General features: G+C 37.3%; 1 long non-coding RNA gene across 1 annotated transcript; it reads left to right on the top strand.

Moving 5' to 3' along the window:
- Positions 1-26,630, top strand: LOC135155640 (uncharacterized). The gene is made up of 9 exons (XR_010294788.1): positions 1-81; positions 4,758-4,905; positions 8,802-9,244; positions 11,904-12,049; positions 13,345-13,460; positions 18,363-18,610; positions 20,012-20,344; positions 25,642-25,716; positions 26,546-26,630. It is a non-coding gene; the product is annotated as an uncharacterized LOC135155640 (long non-coding RNA).

Below are 26,630 nucleotides of genomic sequence, written 5' to 3'. Positions count from 1 at the left end.
GTCGCGCCATTTTTAAAGAGCAAGTTTGGAAAAGTTTTGAAAAGGCATGGCAAAAAGACGAAATAAAGGAAGAAAATCACGGTAATCATTGGTATATTCTAATTTTGTATTGTTGTTTGTAATGTCTTAGTATTATATAAGTCGTATGCATAAATTAAGCCCGATTTAGATAAAGATGATCTAGAATAGATGCATGATAATTTTGAGTGCATGCAGGGTCTCTGCTGTAACGTTACACTGCTGGACCAATTGTATGATCGATCCGAATGCAGCGGGTGAGAGAGGGCGTGGTGATACTGAGTGATATCTAGTCGTATCGTAGGTAGCTCTTTAATTTCGATCTTCGACTTGATCTTCGACTGTGCTGTTCACTGTATCAGGTGGGCAATGGTTCCAAGCCAAAGGGGTACTCACATTTTTAGTTTGGCTGGAGCTCCCGGAAGACGGGTCTGTCGACGATGACGTGCGCCCTCTCTGACTCTGATTTTCCAAAAAGGGTGACCAGATTTTCACGAAATCAAATTCTAACCATTAGACAGGAATAACTGTCATTTCTGGGGATTTAACAATTTCTGACATTTTAGTTTTTACTATCAGAATATGTATTGGTGAATGGAGCCAACGCAGTTCAGCGGAACAACCAAAATACAGAGACTGAAGCCAGGTTTTGGTCTAGAAATCACAATGAAACACTCAAACAGAGTCTACTAACGTTTATAATTATAGGCCTAGGGCTAGGCCAACCTCGCAATACTTGTGAGTGGGCCTAGGACTAAGAGCAAGACTCTGGGACAATCGACAAAGCACGATGCACGAGCGGATCGACCGAGCCAGGTCTTAATGAAAAAAAAATCAACAAAGAAGGCTACACAATGTTAGACTTAGACTTGTAAAAAATTATAAAGGAAGCTGGAACTTGGAATCGAGGGTGATCGAAAGAATGAAGGAGAGAAAGAAAAGAGCTTAAAGAGATGAATTGAGAAATGAGAGGAAAGAAAGAAAAAATTGAAGGGGAAAATGAAATTGAAGGAAAAAATTAAAAGAAAAGACTAACGTTAGGCCTAAGATTTTTAAAAAGGATGAATGAGAGAATAGGAGAGAAAAAAAATGTTTCTGTCATTCTTTGAAATGAAAAAAGAAAGGAAGGGAAGATGAATGAATCTCAAAAGAAAGAATAAAGGAAGAATGAAATTGAAAGAAAGAATTTTTTTCCTTTATTCTTTGACTTTGAAAGAAAGAAGAGAAACAGGAAGGGAAAATAATAATAGGGGGAAGGAATTAGAAGGAAAATAAAGAATGAAAGAAATGGAGGAAAGAATGAAGGGAGGAGAGAATGAAAGAAAGAATAATGGAAGGAGAGAAAACAAAGAAAAAGGAGAGGAAGGGAGGAGGCAAACTTAAAGAAAACTTTAAGGAAAGAAAGAATAAAGGAAATAGTCAAATACAAAGAAAAGAAAGAAAGAAAATAAACAGAGAGAGAAAGGCTCAGGAAAGAAAGCTAGGAAAGATTGGAAGTAAAGATAGATGGAACAAAAAAAAAGGCAAGCAGGAATGATAGAAGGATGAAGAAAGAAGGAAAGAAAAGAAAGAAAAGAAAAAGTTCAAACTTAAAGCAAACTAAAAAAATCTAATAATGTAACAAAAATCTTAAAGATATTTGGGGTTTTTAAATATATTTTAGAAAGTGTTAGAAAACTAAAATGTTTTGGAAATAAAAGATAGATGAAACATCGCGGCATCACACACAGGCATCTCTCATCCCATCACAACAAGACTCAAAACAAAAGCTGAAACTAGATCCAGTTATGAAAACTCAATAACTTGCTCCTCCGATTACATCACCAAATCAGTTATCTGACAATCCATAATATAATTATAAAATTTCCGGCCGATTTTGTGATTATTTTGGTGGAAAAAACTGATTATCATGTGAGATTGTTTGCACAATTTAGAATCTGTGCCGATGCCTAGCTAGCGAGTAGCCTGCCACACACAGGTGGGAGGCCAGTGCAGGCCACGTGTATGCAGCAGCTAGTACATGTATGTATGCTGACTTTGTGTGTCTTTGTGTCTAGATCAAAGAAAAGATATGTAACTATTTGTTTGCAATATTGGGTAGCAAGAAAATCACCGCAGAATTTGCAAAAGTTTACAGTAGATATAATCAATATTATTGTTGTCTCTGCTTTGTCATCTGTTGGTTATTTGATGAAAATGCTTCACTTTTCTGTGTAGATTTTTTTCAATATTCTGAAATATGGGGACAAATAGGCGTCCCGGGAATGGTTTGTTGGGACGCCGGGACAAAGGAGCAAAATAGGGAACAATCCCTGGAAATCCTGGACGCCTGGTCACCCTATACAGGGTGACCAGATTTCACAAAATGGAATACGGGACAATCGAAAAAGCACGCTGCACGAGCAGATCGACCAAGCCAGATTCAACTGAGCCAGGTCTTAATAATAAAAAATCCTGAGGGCCAGCCAAATGTATTGCTGTACTCATGCGTGACCAAATTATTTCCAAACACCCCCTAAACGAGCCTTTCTCTGTGTGCAAAATAACCCCCTAAACAAGTTTTGTCTCGGGGCCCAAACACTTTTCAGAAACAAGGAGGAAAAGCCCCAGGGAAAAAACATACCCTAAACATGTTTGGCTAGTCTTTAAAAAAAAGCTTTGGAAAAAAATACCCTAAATATACTATAGGGCCTACGTTTGACCCTGCGATTGACCAGTCTTTCAAAACCACCCTTTAAAAAAAAAAAATGTTTTTTATAGCCTTATCTAGTGCACCCGCAGCCCGCGCTCCCAACGTGGAAAAAAACGGCCCTTTAAACATGTTTTTTTGGTCACGCGTGTGAAAAGCCACAGCAATATATTTGTAAACGCGATAACTTCATTTAGCGTTACCTAGGCTCATACAATCTGGTGTGTATAATATAGCATGGATCCCAGGAAGCCCATTGATTTTGAGGTCCAAAGGTCAAGGTCACAGTGACATGTTTTCATTTTACCATTCTGCAGTCCTTGTAAATGCCATAACTAATGTTGTAACCCGCAAGTGAAAACCCGACCCGTACCGTCCCGTATAATCCAATAATTTGCAAGCGGGACCCGCTGACCCGTCGGGTTTTAACCCGCAAGTCAATTTATCTTTAAAAAATGAAAAATATTATTTCTGCAATCCCCACACTATACAGGCTCAAATCAGGAAAATATATGCCAACTACTAACCTAGCCTAGAGTGAATTTACTTACAATTTGCAAATTTGCCTTTTATTCCGGAGAGAAAATGTTTTTTGGGGTGACTTTGTACCACGAAATGGGCCCGCTCTCATCTCGAAATTGAAAGCATTACGCAATTAACTCCTCTGATTGGAGCCGCAGCTCAGCGCGCGCTAGCTAGCCCAGGCTGCCCAGCAAAGATCGGCAATGTTGTTTTTCAGTCCAGGTCGGTCGACACGGCGACTCACACCAATCATAATTACAATATTCAATTCTATGGGACCTCGTCTGTAAAGTAATCAAATTGAAATAAATACCAGGATAATGATACAGTCTTTTTTTCTTCTTGTATATCTCCATATTATTTCCTTCTGTTTTTGTATTTCTTCCAATTCTTTGTAAACTAATACAAACGTGCACGAGGGCGCCCATGAACTTACGTAAACAGCTCGTGTTACTAGTGCTTAGCTAGCTTAGCTAGGCTTTTATTTATTTTTTATCTCTCGATCGATCGGTCAAGAGAGAGGTATTTGCAAGAAACTTGCAATCCAAATTTACATCTTCAGAAATCTTAAAGACTTTCAATCAATTGTACATCGGAAAAATTAAGAGATCTGGGCATTCAGGGTGCGGGGGCTTCAGTTTTCATCAGAAAATGTATGAAATAACGAAAAAGGAGGGTTAGTTAGCCACTAGACTAGACCAGCTTAGCATGTCTTCAAAAAAATTACAAAAAAGGGCAGCTAACACTCTGACCTGACGGCACGCTCTATCAGGTCATGACCTAATTTGGTAATCCAATAAGCAAACAACTGTCTCACTGCCGTGCACCGCAAGTCCCTTGAGCTCAAACAGCGAGCGTTGCCGTGGAAACGGGCTCAACTCGCCCCACTCCAAGTCATAAAGCAATCCTTTCTCTATCACTCGCTCCTTGCCAGACATGATTACGCAATGTATTCTGGCTTCTGTCTACATTCTCCGAACACATCCCCTCCCCTCTCTCTCTCTCTCTCTCTCTCCCCCTCTCCCAGTCGTAAAACATTCCTTTCTCTGACTGAGCTGCACTGGCGCTTCTTTGAAAGAGCAACTCGATGTATTTTATGTCGAACTGTCTCAGTCCTGTTCAATGTTCACAAGACAAAAATACGCCGGCATTTTTTAAAAGGAAATATCTACGTCTCTAAAAGAATCCGCCACGTAAGAAGCACATGATCCTTACTCAATTTTCATTGTTAATGTTTTTATTATGCGTCGTTACTTCTCCCTTTTTTTGGTATGACGGTCTGCGGGTTTGAGAATGAACTCGGCCCAGCCCGCAACCCGCGATCGGGGGCATACCGGCACGGGTGCGGGTTACAACATTAGCCATAACTTCAGTTTAAATTAACCTACATGTATGCTCATATAATTTGGTGTGTATGATATTAGCATAGATCCCAGGAAGCTCTAGCTGAAATCCTTCTCTTTGGTCAAGTCTTAACTTTCTTGGTTTATCGTACATTTAAATAATTTTTTGCTTCCTCCTACTTTAGGTAGGTGCAGTGAAGCAAGACGTCTAAAGGAACAACTGAAAAGATGGATCTGTGCTTTGTCCAACTTCGCCACCATGGCATTTGTGAGGTGAAGAATTGCAGTTCAGTAAAATCATCCTCGGAAGCAGTACATATTGCAAAGCCAAAGGTGAGCAGAAATGAGAAAGTGAAATTTTGAAGTCGATCCTAATTGTGCACCAGTAGGCCTACCATGTACAAAAAAAAAGTAGAGTATGAAATGCGTTTAAGACGTTTCAAGATTATCTGGTCTGAGATGTCCAGATGAGATCCAGATTTTGGAATGCCTAGATGGTCATGGCAACCCTTGCTGATGATTGGGGAGTCTCCAATCTCCCAACCTTCCTGGGTGTCACTTTTCTTGGGGTTCATGACTACCACAGCATTTTAGATTCAATTTATTTTTCAATATTTATTCAATTCCAATGAAACTATATCATACAATTGTGTAATAGATATTAAATGAAATTGAGCAATTAACAATTTAGAATGCAAAACAACTGTCATAATTTACAACATTACAAGATACAAGGTAAAAAGAACAGTACAGTATTGGAATTGGGTAGTCCTTAAAACCCAGATGGAACTGTCAAGATGACCACCCTTGATAAGAATACAGTATATAGAATTAAATACATAATAAGTAAATAAAAATAATTTATGAATATGTACATTCCGAACTCTCTTATCCGGACACGTTGGGACCAGCACCAATCCGGATAAGGGATTTATCCGGATCTGGGAGACCCAATACTGTTGGATAATTTACCTGCTAAAATGGGTGAGGTATATATCGAGCATACTTTGAAAGAAAGAAAGAATGACTCGATGAAACTAAGTTTTACAATTAGATCATCGCGGCAGGTTTTGCAGCTTAGCAATGTCAGCCATTGTTACACTGACTGTAGGCTCAAACATGATAGATGGTGCTGTCCGTATTGAGGCCTAGTGTTAGCTAGTGAGACAGACATGTGCTGTTTTTCCCGGGAAACCAAAGAGAACGTGATGAAATGTTTGCGCTGCGCCCTGATTTACTGGAAAATTATCCTGCCTAAGTTCTTTTGGTGATTTGGGTGAGATATTTTCATGAAAAATAATGTTGTATGTAGACTATATTGGAAAATATATGTAATCAAAGTGAGTTTGCGTATAGGATTGAGTTTAGATTGAAATCTCATTTCCTCACGTACTAGAATGAATTGAAAAAGAAAAAAAATCTTGGCAAGTGTGCGTCCGGATAATAGAGAGATACAGATAAGGGGAGGCGGGATAAAGAGAGGTCGGACTGTATTGGGCAAATTATTTTATACTAAAAAAAAAAAAAAAAAAAAAAAAAAATGGGAAATCCACACAAACCTACCTCAAAGCAAGTGAGACAGTGAAGACATGATTACTGTTGATTAAATAAGAATTCAACTTCCTTTTGAAAATATACATTGAGTTGAGCGACCTTATTTCTATAGAAAGATTATTCCACACAGCTAGCTAGCTGATAGATTAATCTTGTATCTCAATTTGGCAAACAGGCTAAAGTGGTATCTAGCATTGTCTGAAGCTCTGTGGCAGCGTTGCTACTGCTGAGTAAGTAGTGCCACAACATCAGCTAGCACAAGAATCCCAGCCTAATGGCCATTGATGTGGCTAGTGTGTCTCGAACGGTTTCAATGAGGCCATCAATGAAGAAGGTATAAAGTGTTTGGAGAGAACACCCCATCCTGCTGACACCTTGTTGGATATGGGTGGGAGATGAGATTTTTTTCCCATCCCTGTAGAAAAGACTTTGCATACTTTCGTATACCGAAGACACGCAATTGTTTGAGAAATGCACAGTTCAAGTTTGTCTGGAAGGGCCTTGATGAGGCCATCGATGAAGAAGGTATAATAAGTGACCTGCCACCCCAAAACCTAAAATAAGTCGACCATAATGAATATTTAGATTTTTATTGAGCTTGAAATTCATTTCCTAAACTTTAAAATGATATAATACTATATTAAAATTGACCAACAATAACCATCACAAGTACTTGATTGAATGCAGAGGAAATTCAGCAAGAGCTTAAAAAATATGGAGAAAACAAGGTTTGAAGTTTGGGGATCACTCAAGCATGACATGTGCATACTGTGTAATCTCAGTGAACCTTCCAAGCAGTCCGAAAAAGTAGTGTCCAAGAAACTCTTGTATCTTTTCTTTTTTCTTAGATTTTTGGTTTTTGGAGACTATATTACTATTTGGCTATTAACAGAGAACCTTACCTGGCGACTTATTGGTAGTTTTGGGGTGGTAGGTCAAATAAGTGTTGGGGATAGCACCGTACCATGTCTCACACCCTATTGGATATAGATTGGAGGTGAGATTTTGTTTTCACATCCCAGTAGACAAGACTTCCCATACCCTCTCTAATGGACTTGGGTTGTTTTTGAAAGGTACAGTTCAGGATCAACTGCTCTCAGTTTGTCGAGTGAGCCTTGGTACCAGACACTTGTCGAAGGCCTTTTCAGAGTCTTAAAAGGCAACATAGGTTGGTCTTTTCTCAGCTTGTTGGATCTCCATGATCAACTTGAGACATAGAGCTGTATAGTCGGCAGGAAAATCCTTTTCTAAAGCCAAATCGGAGTTGGTCAGGTACATGCTTATCCGTGGCAGATAATTGGTGTTACAGGTGTGGTTTGAGGCAAGACTTCAACAGCTTTGAGATGTTATTTTTAACGAAATTAATTTACAATTCACATTTTAACAAAGACAATCTCAGAACAAATACACATTATATATAAACAACACTCCATGACAGGTTGAGATGACATGTTACAGATTAAAATCAAACAGAAACTTAGATCATTAATCATTACACTGTACACTTCCATATTAATAATGCATATAATATTTCCTATGGAACTCAGATCGATTCAGTTTAAAAGATATATAGCATTCTCTTTTTTTTTAATCTGCATTAAAAGTACATACACACTACTTGAAAAGTTGGGTGGTTTTTGCTAATTTACATTAGAAAAATTATTATTTGTCATCTGTATAGTCATTGTATACCAGTTTTAATTGTATCGCCCTTTTCACTGCAAAAACAAAATGAATAGCAGCCGTTGCATTACCCTGAAAAGGGTACTTTTTATGTAAATGTAAATAATGTAAATGTAAATTTGGGATAATGAATGTTTTGATTACAACTACATTCTCATAGAATGAAAAAGATCTCCCATTCCAGTTGTTTGACAGAGATTTGATTTCTTCCAATTTAGGTGTGAAGTTCAGGTTATAAAATGAATAGATATCACTCAATTGGATTTTTATGCCTAAATATGAAAAGTAATCCACAGGCTATTGAAAAGGGAAGTGTTGACATAAATGCATCATACAATTTCCAAGTTTAATAGTCTTTTCAACATTGACATTTAAGCCAGACATTTTATTTGAAGTATTTAATATAGATATGCACTTACCAAACTACTGTTCATTGGGTTTAGGTAAATAGCTGTGTTGTCTGCATATTCGCTTATTTTGATTTCAGTATGATCATATATTTTCAAATCAAAGATTTGTTGATTTTTTCAAACTATGCAACCTTAAATTGTGAAGTGTGAAGAGATGGTAAGATGGGACAACCCTGTCTTACTTCTCTGTGTAATTTTCAAAATTATTTGATGAGTATCCATTATTTATTACACATTCTTCAATATCAACATAAAGAAGTTCAACCCAACAAACAAACCCTTCACTAATATAAACCCAAACCTCAAAGGTTTGTACTTTGAAAAAACACCCGACTGCTCAAAGACTTTTCAAAATTAATACAATGTGCAAAATCACCAATGTCTTGAATCATTGATTTTGTTTTTGTCTGCAAATTGTCCTCAAAGTTTCACATCTTAAGACTTCTGGAACTGTACTGTTTTGTAGTGTAAACACAAAGGATTCCATTTTACATTCAATGATTTTAATGAAAATATATAGATATTAATCATGCAATTGCATAAACTATCATTAATTTTCACTCTTCTCTGTTCCTTGCGTAGCTGTTAAGATGACTATCAAAAGTGAGTTCGGTGGCATCTCCATGGACATGATGGCAAGTTTGTGGCAAAAGAAGAGGAAGAAAGTAGAGAGCCGAAACTGACATGGAAGAGTTTGATTTTATTCCAGTTCAGAAAATGGCTGGTGAGTCAAAAGGCATTTTGTTTCACTTCCACCAAAATGCATGAATTCCAGTCCTTCCTACTCTAGGACCCAGTTGGACTACCTACAAAGCCACACCCCTCAGAGCCTCGTCCCTGTATCCACTCGACTACATCGCCTGCAGGTTCACAAACCCCTAGATGCACCTATCCCCACCTTGTGACATACACCAAACCTCAACATTGGACCGAAGTAGTCTCCTATGTTTGCTACGGATGAGAAGCCTTCTCTTGACATGCCCAGAATGAGCTTGGCTCCAATTTCTATCAAATTGGGATCATCGGTGAGTTGAGTCTTTATATCTTTAAGATCAATTCCAGCAAGTTTCTGACAAAAAAAATGTGGAATGGAATTCACACACACTTAATTTGAAAAGAAAATAATTGCAAATCAGTCTGACAAAAAGATAAATGTAGAGGCCTGGGGCCGTATTCTGAAAATTGTCTTAAGATAAATATTCTTGTATCTTTAGAGTTACAATAAAGTCCGTATTCCGAAAATTCTTGTATCTTTTCTTGTAAATTTTCTTGTAACTTTCGCTGAGCGCGTATGATGTCAGAACTAGAATTAAGCGTAAAATTAAAAACGGTGCATAAATATCCCTTTGCGCAAGATAACATATCGAGATAACAGGTATTCTGAAAATTCTCTTATCTTTGCGTTCTGTTAACTTCCTTGCAAAATACAAGAAAATTTACAAGAGGTAGGAGGCTATTGTAACTTATTGTTGCATGCGATATTTATCCGTCTGCAATAATTATTTCTTGCTGCATCCCGCAAGAAAGAACATCGTGTTTTACAAAAGGAGACATTCCAAAGACATTATAACGATGGATTGGTAGACTTTTCAGCAATTAAAAATTGGTGTTCGAGACGATGAATCTTTTCAGAGAAAATATGTCTTTGAGAAGATCCAAGTGTATTTTTAGCACAGAAGCGCACAAGCAATAGCATCGGGGGCGCAAGGAAATTACGCCTCATATCAACAATGCGCTTCATTATTTTTTCAGAAGAGATGCTTCTATTGGTTGACCTAAGCATATATAACAAGCTCAATGATTGGTTGATGATGAAATATTGGGCGTGTCAGAGATAAAATATGTGACGTCCTTACAGAGATAATACAATTTTCAGAATACCAATATAAGAGAATTTTAGCGAGCTGTTATCTTGCTGACTTACAAGAAATGTTAAGACAATTTTTAGAATACCACCCCTGCTATCATAAGCAAAGCTTGAAGCGACAGCAGCCAAGAGGTTGTGAAAGGTTATCCTTTGAGAGAATATACTTCTCAGGATTAGGAATCTTAGGAACTTTCTGATGGTTCATAGTCAGACTTGTGTGCATTCTGTAATTTTGGGAGCAAATAGTGATTTTCACCGATTATTGTTATAAGCTACTGAAAATCCTTGCAAGTGCATCTTATTGGCTTAAAGGACAAGTCCACCCCAACGAAAAGATGATTTGAATAAAAAGAGAAAAATAAAACAAGAATAACACTGAAAATTTCATCAAATTCGGATCTGAAATAAGAAAGTTATGACATTTTAAAGTTTTTCTAAATTTCACAAAACAGTGATATGCACATCCAGGTCAGTATGCAAATGAGGGGACCGATGACATCACCCACTCACTACTTCTTTTGTATTTTATTATATGAAATATTTGAATTTTCTCCTCATTGTAACGCGGAAAAGGTTTTATTCCTCCCTGATCATGTGGAATTCGATTGTTTTAACAGTTTGTGGTTCAACAAGATGGCCATAATTGTCAAATCTGTAAAAAATGAAATATTGTATAATTCAAACAATAAAAAACAAAAGAAATAGTGAGTGAGTGACATCATCGACTCTCATTCGCATATCACTGAATTGAGCAAAGAACTGTTTCATGAATGATAAGCGACACTTTAAAATGTCATAACTTTCTTATTTTCCATCCGATTTTGATGAAGATTTCAGCATTATTCTTGTTTGATTTTTCTCTATTTATTCAAATCATCTTTTGTCTGGGGTGGACTTGACCTTTAAAGCAAAATGATCATTGGAAATTGGTGACAAATCATTTCATGAAATGTTCCCCCGATGTGATTTGGGATTAGTGGGGTAAGCTGTCGTATATCACTTTTATACTGACAGCCAAAGTGGAGTTACCCCGGAGTCCAGAAGGGGTTACTCCACTTCGGAGGGCAGTATAAAAATTCTAGGATTATTTTGATCCAGATTCAAAGTGGAGTACTCAGCCCACTTCGAGAAGAGGGTTACAAACTGAGTTAGTCCGCACCGGAAGTGCGGTATTGCCTATCTCACGCGTAACTTCATTCATTTCCACATGGGGGAGATTCTGTGCGCCACACATATGGCGCGAAGAATCTCTTGGAAACCACGGAAACGACTGTGAATACACCACTGCTGAGCTAGCCAGTTTGAAAGGTGGTGTAATGTCCGCAGTACAAGCGTATCAACTCAATCCGGAGTTAATCCAGAGTAAATTCAACTCCACTTCGCCTTCAGTATAAAAACACCTATAGAGATCATCATTTGTTTTCATCATAACTTATCAAACAAGTAGATAAATTAAAATTAAACTTGGATCATGAAATCATACATAATTTACCTTCCACAATAAGTTCAGCCCCTGTGCCATTTACCACTGGCATGCGTAAGCACTATTAACTCTTAAACTCGGGTGCTCCCATCTCCTGCAATCAATTTATTTTTGTAACCTCTGATTCCTGTTTGTTTTTGTGTTTTGAATTACTAAACAATATCAATGGTAGTTTGATATTAGATTTTGTTGATTCATAAAAGCCCACAACAATTTTCAAAAAATTGGAGCCAATCAAATTTCTCTAAATTGATATTGTGTCACTTAAATTTATTTTAGCTGTTTCTGAATTAGCCCCTGATCAACTTTGCCTCTCTATTCTATCTCTATGCAGTTACACACTTTACAAGTTATGAATGGAGAGGAGAAAGACGAGGGATCCAGTACTACCTCTCCACCTACTGGTCCCAAGCCATGCACTCAGGATGTATAGGACGTCATTTTCATACTGGCTACTAGATTTTAAATGGATGTGAAGAGGTAAGAATCAGAGGGACCATGATACCCCCTCCCTTCCCCCCCCCCAAAAAAAAAAATAAATAAATGGGTGTTCGACTGTAAAATGAATGCCATTTTCTGAAAAAAAACAGAGGATGGATGCTAGGGTTATTTGTACACAAACATATGACAAAACAGATATTGAAAGCTTGTTTTTTTTTCAGGTGAAAAAAAAGGAGAATTGGTCAGTTTAGTGAAAAAAGGGTCAGTTGGTGAGGGGAGGGGGGGGGGGCTGATGATGATGTGATGTCAGTGAGGATGATAACTGATATTTGATGGGTATAATGAAGATGGATGTGATGATGATGATGATGATGATGATGGTCATAATGGTGGTGATGATGATGATGACAATGTAGCTGAAGTCCTGGTAGCTCTTGTTGAGGATTAGTGTCCTCATCTGTCAGGTAATTTTTCTGAGATTCTGGGGAGGATTTCATGAAGAGTTCTGTGAGTGATGTGCAATGACTAATTTGCTCCCAGCCAATTAGGAAGAAGGATTTTCATTAACTTTTATGTTCTGTTGATAAAATTCATTGACTAAATTCTTTGTGAAACAATCCCCAGTATACTTCATTTGACCCCATATTTTATATGAAATCAAATTGTGCATTACAAATATTTGCTCTCTATTCTTCAATGGAAGTAATCACCTAACCCCCCCCCCCCCCACCAATTCGGTGGATTCACAATATGGTGCCCTCTATCGGTTGCAGTGGACAGACTGAAATTCGCAATGCCTCATGGGAAAAAGTTGACATCCGTGGCAGACGGTAGTACTAGAGTACTAAAGTGCATGCGATAATTCAGCGCTGGCCGACACGGCTCGACCGGATATGCTGTTAACTAGGGTCCAGGAGATGGGAGAGAAATTTGCCCGCATATTTCTTTGTGAAATTTTGACCGATTTGGTGAATTCTTGCTATATGGTTGTCATTTTTAGAGCATCACAGCCCACTACTGTAGCACTGTGTGCTGCAATGTCGATGTTGACCCCAAAGTTAGAAATTTGGCCTGTTCACTGTAACCGATAGATGGGGCGCATCATATTGTGAATCCACCGAAATAAGTAATTCTTATCAATGCTTAAGTAGTGCTACACAAGAACGGAATATTGTTTTTATTGCTGTCGTCGTCATCACTATTATAATGTTTCCCAACTTTGTCTATTTAATGGGCGATAATTATATCAATTCATGTCCATGTTAACATGATTATAAACGTGTTTGGATATCACATTTTCTCATTCATATTTTTTACATGTGTGATTTGTTTAGTAGGTTGCCATGGCAATAGGAAATACTGCTCATCATTATCAGAAGGAGATGGATAAAAACAGCTTTCAGCCTTGTGATGTCGTCACAGACCTTCTTGCCAGTCACATCAAGGATGAGTGAGTACACACTAAAACAATGCCATCATGCATTTTATATCCTTTATTGAGGGGCACCGTATTCTGCAGGCTACTTTGAACTAGGCCATGGGGTGATTTCAAATTCGGTGTTCGGTCTTGGTGTTGAGACCATGAAAATGCTGCAGAACTGAGCTCCAACACCGAGCTGGGTTCCGAAGAACGATACCGATCGCGTTATCGATAGCTTATGACGTCACGCCTCTCAACTTTACGTGAGAAATTACAGTTAAATCTCATCGTACAGAATGCAAAGGCTTAAATCACTTCAAGAATCCGAAATAGTAAAATTTATTATCCATTAAGATGTTTAAGGCTTGATGATTTGCCCTTATCTTAACTGTAAAAATCTAATTTTCCTGGGGTGTTTCATCCTGTTTGTGAGCTTCAAATCATCAACACCAACACTGAACTTGAAATCACAATTTTCCCAATCCCTGGGGGTTGGTGTTGGTGAATGGGGAAATTACCCGTAGATCGTCAACACCAGCTGTGATGCTCGGTTCAGCAGACGACATTCAACACGAACTGCGGGAAATATGTCATATTTTCCGTGGTCAATCCTAACACTTGCGATCCAACTACTCTACTGTCTGCGACTCATGTATGCGCTATTTGCTTTTTGCCATGTAGCAACTGAGAAAAATTACGCTTACTACTGCATATGCGCGTTGCATATCATGTGCGCGACGTGAATCTGCTGTCTGATTGGCTGGAAGGCGGATTGAGCTTGCGATTCAGTCATAAGGATTCGACATGTCCAATCCTTAAGATTTTCCTTGCGATTTGTCTATGACCGGTCTGCAACTCTCAAGCTGACAAGAGCTGTGACGTAACATTTCCCTTCACTCGGTCATAGACCAGTCAGGTCGTAAGGTGTGCGGTGGCCTTAAGTCGTACTTAAATCTTTGTGAAACACCCCCCATATTATATAAATGCAATAGAAATCATGATCTCTATTGAAAAACAATACCGGAAGTGTTTCACAAAGATTTAAGTGTGACTTTTCTCTTTGCTTATCATGCTTAAATGCTGTCATGATATGTAATGCACAATCTTATTGATTAATGTGCGGTAGTGCATGCCCACTTTAGTATGATTTGACCAATGCGCTGATGCCACTTATACCACACGAAACTAGGGATTTACATGTAAGTGCGACTCCAAGTCATCCCCCAGGATGCATACAAATACATAATATATCTTAGCAAGTGTTGTGTTATGAATTGTGTAAAGATGTATGCATTATAAAATCAAATTATTAAATCCTGGATGATAATGCAGGATTAATATGCAAGTGGAAAACTCAGATTGCGGTGTTGGTATGTCATCAGGTTTCGGCTTTTCAGAATTAAAAGCATGTATGTAACTTTTATCTTAACCCTGATAGCAGTCAGGGGAAGTTGTTGATATCAGCTTCAGTTGCACTTTCATCAATATTTTGTCCTTCAACTGATTGAGACAGTACGCTTACGTGGTACGCAATTCTTGTGTCAGCTTCCATGTGACAACATCAAAATCCATGCACAGATTCTTCTTTGCGTCCTGATTGATTTACGTTGTATTTACTATTGCCGACACTGATTTTCATGTGCATCAACAAATTCTTTTTCTGAATAATACCAGCATACTTGTCAATTGTCATTACTCCTTTGATCTATGAAGAATTGAACAGAAGATTTTGAAGCTCAAAGACCTAAAGGCATGTTGGGAAGTTTTTAGGGTGCAACTGCTGAGCACAAGTGATAGGAAATACCTTTGATAATACCAGGGAATTATTTGTGAGATACCTGATAATACCTTGGATGTAGACATTTGAAGTCGAAAACTTATTTGCCTTTTGCCTCTCGTTGACTTCTCAAGAAGAATTCTGGACCCTGTTTTAATGGCACTTTACAGCATTAGATCATGGACATGCAACACTTTTTTCACTTTGGTCAAATTTCTATTTTCATTAGCACCCTGTGCTTGTTGCTCTGCATTCTTGAAGCTTCTTTTATGTAATTATTAAAGACAGAGTAATCTCTTTGGCAAGAGATCTGCATATGATCCTCAAGACCAGTTCTTTTGTTCTGGCAAAATGGAGCGAGCAAGTCAGCAGGCAATGACTGGATTACGAACATAGCATCATATATAAACACTACATCAACTGATTCAGGCTTCAAGGTGTTGGGAGATTTTATGCCTTGTGGTCTTCATAACTGTGCCAAAAATACTAGCTCGAGTGAGAGGCCCTGGTGTCGGTGTAAAAGGGGACACCCTGGCAAGGTCAGTCTTATTGCTACAGGCAATATATACAGAAATATACTAAGCAAGTCTCGCATTGTCTTTGTTTCTACAATCTTTTCATTCTTCCCTTCACCGCTGCAGTGGCAAAATTCTTCACTCTCTTTTAAGCGATGAGCCTTTCAAACCTTGAAGGGTCTCTAGAGCATTCCTGCAGGAAGGAGTCTTTCCAATCTTTTACCTTATAGGATGCGTTCAGGAAAACTCTCTTGAGCTAGACAGTAAAGAACCGCATCGTTCGTCAAGGTCTTGGCAGAAGAACCCATAGAAGTGTCAAACACCTTGGACAGGTGTGTCAAGTCTCCATAGAAATTTGTTTTTTTACTTTAAACGTTCTAACTTCTTGGTTACGATTAGGGCTTACGATTACAATGATTTTGCAAATGCTTTAATAACAAACACATTTCTATTGCGCACCATATCTATTCCAAAGAATAATAATATATAATAATAATAATAAAGGTATATTTACCCAGGGTAGCCACTTCAGTTCCGAAAACTGTTCTCCCAGCGGGCCCTGCTATTATTACCCGGCTAAGCTAGGCTACCTATTCGGTGCACACAGCTCAATGCACAATGCTCAAGGCACCTGACAATCCAACATAAATACAACATAATAAACAGTAAATTAGAAAAAAAAGAGATCTTGCCTGAATAAAATTCATATACTGCAACCATCCTTGCATACAAGAGCACGGTTTTCTGATGATACTCTGACTATGTGTAGATCCAGAATGTTTCCAGAGAGCCATACAAAGTAACATAAAGGAAGCTTTCCAAAATTAGTCCAGCAAGAATTTTATTCTTAGCTCTGTAAAACAGTGTAAAACCTAAACATCAGCAAGTAGAAAAACTCTAAGTTCTGACACCATTGAAGTGAGAGCTACCATGAGCTGACATATGCGCTCCAGTGTCATAGAGTCATCACAAGCAGTTGTCTGACTATGGTGCTTCTGGCTGATTTTGGAATTGTCCATTGTTCTTGTGCAGGTCTTGACTCAGATGGAATTAAACTATGGCTGTGCATCGGGATGCTGCGTCGACATTGATGGTACTCTCTAGTGCCTAGTCAACTGGTTGTCGACAATGCATTAGATGAGAGTGCCACAGATAGCTCTCCTTGTTAGAGTTGCAGCCTTATTCCAAGGTGTGTTTGGACAGTAGCGTAAGATTGTACAGACACATGGAGCATGTTAGATGGTTTGCAGCAAAGATTACTTTGTTTCTCCAAGCATGAACGCGGAAGGATCAATGTGGTTTCCGTGTGACTCTAAAGAGAGGCAGATAAATGTCAATCATTTCAACATGACTCTCCTAAAGTTGTGCATTGACACAATGGCTACCTTCCAAAGTGTCTAACACGGAATAGATTGATAGATTGCAGGCCACTGTGAAGGATTTGTACTCGACGGGACTGTTTTACCTCTTCTGTACGTTCAGATGAAGGTGACGTCTGAAGAATTTTTAACATCTCAATCAATTGTCAGCCCACATTTGTCTCTCTTACTTGAAAAAAAAGGAGATCAATATGTTTGATCTGCATTGCAGCTGATAGTAGAACTATTGTTATTCTTGTCTGGTTGAAATGCTCTCCCGAGAGGAAGGCATTAAGGGAACCTTTGTCAAAGACACCACTTGCACCACTATCGGCTGCACATAGCCATCTATGAGGTATCCAATAGCATTTCCACTTTTGTTTTCATCATTCATGACACAACACTTGCCAAGTCCACTAACGTTTACAGTCTTGTGAAGTCGCAACACTCGTATTTTGACACTTAGATTTTTATGGTTTAATGTACTGTCCACAGTGGACTCTATCTTAAGTCCGTCTGATGCTACTAGAATACTGACCTATGACCTAATCATGTGACATGGAACACTCAATAAATGATTAGTAATATCATGTATAACAAACACTGGTTTAACATTTCCCTCACTGAAAGGTATGTCCAGATCACTTAATTTGCAACACTTCATTTGGCCTTTATGTGAGTTCGAGTCTGGAAATACGTAGATAAAGATAAGAAATACCGGGTATCATAAAAGATGTTTTTTACTTGAATAAAGTTGATTTTGTTTATACCAATGGATTCCTTGACCTAAAAAAAATTGTGGTTTTGGTGCCAAAATCATGATTCTATGTTACTTAGAAGCCGCGATATTGTCGAAAACACCGTTTTTGGCGGCCATTTTGTAAAAATCCAAGATGGTGGCCATATTGGTATCGGTGCAAATGGAAACATTGCTATTCTGATTCCTTATACAATAACCTTTCCGAAAATGTATATTATTCAATTTCTCCAAAAAAAATCCGGCGAAATCACATAGTGAAACTGACTATGGCTGGAATTCTCTGCTTATTTTGTCTATTTCTCAGCAATTACACAAAACCAAGTGCATGCTCTTTGATTAACCCATTGGAGACTGCATGCTTTTGCTTCATGTATATCACATGTTTTACGTAACAATTCAATGCAAATTTGTACTTGTGCTCAATTACAACTCAACTTTCTCCAATGCTCAATCATATATGATTTTTGTACTTCTGCTCGATTTGCGACTGAACATCAGTTTCTGAATTCCTCTCCTCTCCAGGACAAGTGCAAGCTGTCTAGCCTGAACAAGAAGGATACAGTGAGCAAGATGCAAGCTCAGGTCGTCCAGTCCCCGGAGCGGATGAAAGCTGACATATCATGCATGCATTCCACCTTAGCCTTGCATGAGGAGACTAAGAAGGAGAAGGGACACAGAGTGCTGGAGCTACAGGGTCAGAATGAGAACTGCCAGCTGCTTCTTCAGTCCAGTGATCAAGGAATGTGATGATTACATCTATCAACCCTGAGGTAGGACAGAGGTGGGTGCACCACTTACCAATATGCATGTGTTTTAACAATTGATAGAAAGATTAAATCATGGAGTTCTATATAATTATAAGAATACTAAAAAATTGAAATTTATTGCTATTTCATTTCTTTTCATAGATAAAAGCTAGTTCAATTCAGAATCATGATGTCTAGTAATGGTAAAATTAGCAACAATTTTCAGCCTATTGTGGCCATAATTGCGAACTAAACAAAATTGTGTAGATATATTAGTATTAGGCCTGGAACGATTTTACATGTAGGAGCTCTTTCAGGTTTGTGTAAATTAACTATGAATGTGATACAATTATTGTTCATTTTTGACAAATTACCTCGATAACATCATTTTTAAACCTGTATCATGTATTTTAAAAAATTATTATCATTGTTATCTTGTCATTTTGTTACTATTACTTGAGTATTTGAGTGATCCCAAGTGTCTAATCGGGATCTGCCGAACATTCGAACAGTGTAAATTTTACTAATCGAATAGCGATCGGCGGCAAGCCATTCGAACCATTCAATGTTTACTCCCAGGCCTAATTAGTATTCTTATAATTATCTTGAACCTCAAATAAGATCATTATTAAGAAAATATTTGGAATGCTATTATTTTGAACTGGGGTTGTAGACCAGTTGTAAGGTGTGCAACAGGATTGACCGTCCAACGATAGATAGCCAGGAAGATGAACAATGTCTCTTTGTTAACTGGGTTGGCTTTGTAGCAACCAAGGTTCTAAACTAAGATGATGAAGAAATTAGTGTCTTTTTGTAAGGTATCCAAGGAGCTGCCAAACAACCATCCTTTCTTGGCAGTTGGCTCAGAGCCATGAATCATAACCATCATTGCAAATGATATTAAAATTTTGTAACATCAGTACCTTCACTTTGAAATGTCCTCATCACATAAAGTCTCTCAGTGATTAATGGGAGAAATACAAGTAAATCTAGATGTCAAATCTGTTGAGACCCGAGAAACGAACTTTAATAGCTGACTCTGAGGTACATGTAAAAAGCACATGTTTTGAACAAACTGGTCTGAAAAATTCCTTCCACTATTAAAGATGAGTGTTCAATTGTAATATGCAAATTGCAGACTGTACTGGTATTTACTTTGAATGCATTCCATATTTAACTGTAAACTTCCATCATTTGCATAATACAGGCGAGTCTGCCTCAGTCAAATCTTTTGAGACCAAAGAAATTTGTTTCACTTGGGTGAAATTTGCCTCGGAACATGTATATAACACATGTTTCGTGCATTCTGGTCTGAAAACTGCTTCCATTATCGTGTATATTCAACTTGATACCAGAAGAAGGTCGAGTTTATACAGACTTTGAAGTTTAATGTGACCTTGTGTTTGCATCATTTGCATATTACAGGGAAGGTCAGGCTACATTAAAAGGTGTGAGAGATCAGATTCAGGTGGAGAAATACCAGCTGAGGGACTCTACAGCCCAGGGACCCATTTCATAACAACCCAAGAACTATCGTAACTTTGCCATTATGGTAACTACCATGGCAACATGGCCTTGCAGCCCATCACAATCAAGGTTACCATGGTTGTTTCAATAAAGGCAATGTTGCAGTAGTTGTAGCTCTTTATGAAATGGGCCCCTGGAGGGTCATCTCGATGGACAGAGGGATTCTAAGCAAGAGGATCTACAGCATCAACACGCCATCACAGCCTGCAGGAGATGTACAGAGGAACAAAGGTTAGTACTAAAGTCGATTTTGCATCAGCTTTCATTAAATTTTGTCAAATTTCACTTGATTCCATTGAATAAATATGATTTTTGTCTCACCTGCATAGCAGAGTGAGACATAGGTGCTGCTTTTCCGACGGCTGGCGGCGGCGTCAACACCAAATCTTAACCTAAGGTTAAGTTTTTTAAATGACAGCATAACTAAGATAGTATATGGACCTAGTTCATGAAACTTAGACATAAGGTTAATCAAGTATTACTGAACATCCTCCCTGAGTTTCAGGTCACATGATCAAGGTCAAAGGTCATTTAGGGTCAATGAACGTAGACCATGTTGGTGGGGAATCAACATCAAAATCTTGACCAAAGGTTAAGTTTTTGAAATTTCATCCTAACTTTGAAACTTTATGGATCTGATTCATATAACTTGGACATAATAGTAATCAAGTATCATCAAACATCCTGTGCGAGTTTCAGGTCACATGACCAAGGTCAAAGGTCATTTAAGGTCAATGAACTTTGGCCAAGTTGGGGGTATTTATTGAATTACCATCATAACTTCAAAGGTTTATGGATCTAATTCATGAAAACTTGGACATAAGCAGACCTGCCAACCAGTACGTTTTAGCCGTAATAACTACGTTTTTGCAACCAAAATATGGCAGTACGTTTTTGCAACCAAAATATGGCAGTACGTTTTTTCTTTGAAAAATATGTTTTTTGTAAAAAAAAAAAAAAAAAAAACGTACACAAATATGGTTATTAGATCAGTGTAAATTCAGGTAACTTATTTTTTTTTCAATCATTTTGTTAAAACAAGGGGAAGATATACACATGTTTTAATGTTCTGTATTTTTTCATCTGCAAGAGCAGTGCGCATTTTAGCTTGCATGCAGCTTGAGCGCCGCGATGAGCGAGTGCACCAAGCATATTATTATGAAATACACTTTTTTGGGGAAAAATACAGTTTTTTATATCACAGAATACAGTTTTTCATTCCCAGAGGTTGGCAGGTCTGCATAAGAGTAATCAAGTATCACCGAACATCCTGTGCAAGTTTAAGGTCACATGACGAAGGTCAGAGGTCATTTAAGGTCAATGAACTTTGACCATGTTGGGGGTATTTGTTGAATTACCATCATAACTTCAAAAGTTTATGGATCTGATTCATAAAAATTGGACATAAGAGTAATCAAGTATCACTGAACATCCTGTGCAAGTTTCAGGTCACATGACCAAGGTCAAAGGTCATTTAAGGTCAATGAACTTTGGCCATTTGGGGGGATATTTGTTGAATAACCATCATAACTCTGAAAGTGTATGGATCTAGTTCATAAAACTTGGACATAAGAGTAATCAAGTATCACTGAACATCTTGTGGAGTTTCAGGTCACATGACCAAAGTCAAAGGTCATTTAAGGTCAATGAACTGTGGCCATGTTTGAGGTAATTATTAAATTGCTGTCATAACTTTCAAAGTATACAGATATATTTTATGAAATGTGGACAGGGGTAATCAAGTATCACTGACAAGTCTTAGGTCACATGATGAAGGTCAAATATCATTTAGGGTCAATGAATGTAGTATTGTATCATATGAATGGTGTCTTTTGTGAATAATTATTTTATAGTAGTTTTCAAAGTCAGCACTGCGGCTATATTGAATCGTGCGATGCAGGTGAGACTCCCAGAGGCACTCCACTTGTTCTTTTATACTAGTATAAATTAGCAGGATACAACATTTAGTTTCCATAAACCAGAGCAAGTGTTCTCAGGCATTAGGCTCGGTGGGCTTATGCAGGGCTCGACACTAGCGCCGGTCCGACGGTCCCAGACCGTTAAAAATCGCTGTAGGGCCAGTATATTTTCAGAAATAGCAAAATTTACTGGTCCGACATGACCAGTAAAAAATATCATTGTCAGGCCAGTAATTATTCCAAAAATAGCAAGATTTATGGGTCCGACATGACCAGTAATAAAAACCATTGTTGGGCCAGTAACTTTTCCAGAAATGGTCAAATTCACTGGTCCAACATAAACATAAAAAATATTCCATGACTCAAATTGCAAACCATTTTCCTCCCGTTAAATTCTGTCATTCACACACAGAATACACACAGAATGAATCGCATGTAATTTTTACTAGGGTAACATACTGTACATGTACAGTGTACATGAAGCCAGCCACACAGCCCACATGGTAAATTTTCTACTGGCTGCACGAACAAAACTTGGCTAACCTCTGGCAGAAATCTCACACAGAACTGTCAAAATTCACAGTTCACACTCATGAAAAGCTCTTATAATGTCCATATTTCCTAAAAATTGGGGTAACTCTGTCATTTTTAAGCAGTAAAAGAAGGAAATTTTCACTTCTGTTTTAGTTCAAACAGATCGGGTTTCGAGTGATATCGTCTGAATACATGGTAGCCCCATATATGCATTTGTGTGTGTGTTGATACACTTGGTTTCTGACTTTCTTTCGTAGCTATATTTTAATTGAGCCAAAAAGAAACTGACAATTTATTTATAATGATAGTTTTATCTTTCTTCCTCTGTTTTCTTTCTATCTTTCTTTTAAATCTTTCTTTGTTTCTTCCCTCTCTTCTTTCATTTTTTGTTACTCTCTTTCTCTTTTAATTTCCCTTTTTTTGTTCTTTCATTCTTTCTATCGATTAAACAAATATTTCTTTTTATTTCTTTTTCTCTTTCTGTCTTTTTTTATTTCTTTAATTCTTGAGTCCATCCATCCTATGTTTATCTCTTCTTTCTTCCTTTCTTTCTTTCTTTTCTTCTTTTTACCCTTTCTTTCCTTCATTTGTTACTTTTTTTGTTTCTTTCTTCCTTCCATCCATCATTTCTTCACCCTTTCTTTCTTCTTTTCTTTTGTTCTTTCTTTTTTCCCTTCGTTCAATCTATCCTTTTACCTTCTCTTTCTTTCTTTTTTTTACTGCTTGCTTCCTGTCTCTCCTTTCTTCTTTCGCTCTTTCTTTCATTCCTTCCTTTCTTTGTGTCTGTCTTTTTTTTCTTCCTTTCATCTATTCTTTTAGCTTTTCTTTCTTTTTTATATTGCTTGCTTGCTTCCTTCCCTTCCTTCTTTATTTCTTTCCTTCATTTTTTTTTCCTTCTATCATTTTACCTTTTCTTTATTTCTTCCTTAATTCCTTTCTTCCTTCTTTCAATCCTTCCTTCCTCCATCTCTTTCTTTCTTTTTTCCTTCTTTCCATCTCCCATTTTACCCTTTCTTTCTTTTTTATTACTTCTTCTTTCTTTCCTTCACTACTTTCTGTCTTTTGTTCTTTCTTTATTGCTTGTTTCATTTCTTTCCTTCATTCCTTTATTTCTTTTGTTCTTTCTTTCCTTCCTTCCTTTCCTTCTTTAGTTCTTTCTTTTTTCCTTTCTTCACATCTATCCTTTCTTTACCGTTTCTTTTTTCTTCCTTCCTTCCTTTCTTTCTTTTATTCTTTCTCTGTTTGTTTCTTTATTTCTTTCTGTCTTGCTTTCTTTTTGTCTTTCATTCCTTCATTTTTTTTTTTGGGGGGGGGATAACAAGAAAGGACAGCAAAATAAACTCGCGCCTTTTTAAACTGTTTTCTTTATTTTTTGGGACCAGTAGATTTTAGGTTAGGACCAGTAAAAAAATGAAAAACTGGGTATCTACTGGTCCGACATAAATAGGTTGGAAAAGTAGAAAAAAAGGGTTAGTGTGGAGCCCTGGCTTATGACCAATCAATAAAATTCTTTGCCAAACCTATCGGTCTGTATTCTGAAGTCGGGTTTAACTTAAACTCAGGTTTAAAGTTGTGGTTTAAGTATGGATAGCCAATTGTTACATAAATCACTAACAGTAGAGATATCATATTTCAGCTCATTTGGCTCTCAAGTCATTCATAATTGTCTAGGAAGTGTAAAAAGATGATTGCCTTCACCATGGATGAATCAGGAAAGAGCACAGTAAACATAAAAAACATACAGGTACAACTTTGTAAAAATTTTGACACTTTTGGCTTCCCATAATTTTAGCACAGAGTTAGACCATGGTCTAAGTTAAACCTGACTTCAGAAGATGGGCCATCATGTTTAGTGATGTATTAAAAAGGGTAATTTTGGTCTGTAGTGTGCAATGTGCTGAAATCTGACAAATTCCCCATACATAGACCTGTGTACAAAACTTGCTGTGCAGTATCATGACATTTATTGTAATTTCTAATGAATAATGATCATTAAAGATAATTTAATAATAGTGGATCCATGGGATACCAGGGCCCCGTCTTACAAAGAGTTACGATTGATCTGATCAATCTCAAGTATATGGAAATCCATCAATGTCATAATTTTCTTTGGGAAATTTGCTCAACGTCCTTTGAAAACAAAGAGAAGAATATTGAACTGTCAAGAAAACGGTGAATGTATTGAATATACATCATTTCTAGAAAATATTTTGAACAAATGTGTGATTTTAGATGTTGACGTTGCTGGCTTTCCATAGTTGCAATTGATCGGATCAATCGCAACTCTTTGTAAGACGGGGCCCAGAAATATTCCACTGCTTAGCCCATTATTGTTATCATCTAACTTGTGGAATATATCAGGGGCCTGTCTTACAAAGAGTTGAGCTTGATCCAATCAATCGCAAGTATGGAAAGCCAGCAAAGTCAACATATAAAATGCTTGTTTTTCAAAAAAAATCTAGATATAAATGTCTATCCATAAATTCATTGATTTCTTGACAATTTGGTGTGTTCTCCTTTGTTTACAAAGGACATTTTGCAAATTTCCTGTAGAAAAAATTATGACATAGATGGATTTCCATAGAGTTATGCTTGATTGAATCAATCGTAACTCTTTGTAAGACGGAGCCCTGGCATCCCATTCTGAGCCATCCAAGGTAATACAGTATATGTATATAATTTCTTTTAAATCATTAAAAAACACTACAGGGTACTTTTATACATGGTTTGACTCTGATGGCTCTTAACAGGTGAATTGTTTTATTCAGGCTCTTCACAAATCTCCAAAAAAAAATCAATAGGTTCAAGTTGTGGCGGATCTATCCAGGTTGAACACTATACCATTTTAGGGGCCATATTGTTTTTGCACAATACTCGGCCTCTCAAAACGATTGTGTCTAGATCAGCACCTGTGTTCAAGGGTGTTCTGAAACATTCTGAAGTAATGTGATTCCAGACAGTTGATTTCTTAGTCTATTTTTTAGGGTTTCCTCCAAAATTCTATAAACCATGATAATAAATTTGAGAAAAGAAATTAAACGAAGTGTTTTGTTGATATTTCTGTGTGTGTTTTAGATGAATGATGAGGAGAATAGCCATGAACAACAGATGAGGAAAAAGCAGGATAACTTTGAACACCTCCTAGTAGCTGTAAGTAAACTCTGCACCCATTCCTTGCTTAGGTTAAGCTTAAAGGTCAAATCCATCCCAGAAAAATGTTGATTTGAATCAATAGAAGAAAAAAAAAACAAGCATACCACTGAAAATTTTATCAAAGTCGGATGTAAAATAAGAAAGTTGTGACATTGTAAAGTATCGCTTATTTTTCGAAAAACAGTTAATGCACAACTCAGTGACATGCAAATGAGAGAGTCGATGATGTCCGTCACTCCACTATTTCTTTTGTTTTTTTATTGTTTGAATTATACAATATTTCAATTTTTACACATTTGACATGAAGGACCAACTTTAATGATTCATAAAATGTTAATGCCACATGTTTCTGGAGGACTAAAACTTTGTTTCATAGGGCGATAAGGAGAAAATTAGAATATTTCATATGATAAAATACAAAAGAAATAGTGAGTTGATGATTTCATCACTCTTCATTCAAGTGAAATTTCTTGTACAAATATTTCTTGTTCATTTTACAGTAATTGTGTGCAAATCTTTATATGTGTGTACATCTACCTTTCTATATATCGTGCTTTATCTGATACATTACAAAATAAGAACTTGACTTTATTCAGATTCCTGTAGTGATTTACTTTGTTTTATTAAAGATTGTAAAATCTTTGTACCCCCCCCCCCCTTTCTCTTTCTTGTTGTTATTAGTCTATGGTATTTACATAGAAACATCATAGGAAATTTATATAATTTAGTTCCCTGTATTTATTTTCATTGTTTTATTAGAGATGTGAAACATCTCTTTTTGCCCCCCCCCCCCCTCTCAATCACTCACTCTCTTTCTCTCTTACAGTTGGACTTATACCACAAAGATCTCTCTGTTAGCTGGGAGCAAGCCGATCCAAGATAAACCAGGAAGTCAATGGATTGATCAGAGC

This window comes from Lytechinus pictus, chromosome 10 (assembly GCF_037042905.1).
Source record: "Lytechinus pictus isolate F3 Inbred chromosome 10, Lp3.0, whole genome shotgun sequence".
In the NCBI taxonomy this organism is placed as follows: Eukaryota; Metazoa; Echinodermata; class Echinoidea; order Temnopleuroida; family Toxopneustidae; genus Lytechinus; species Lytechinus pictus.
Note: the sequence above shows the minus strand (reverse complement) of the source record. Positions and strands in the feature narration are given on the sequence as shown.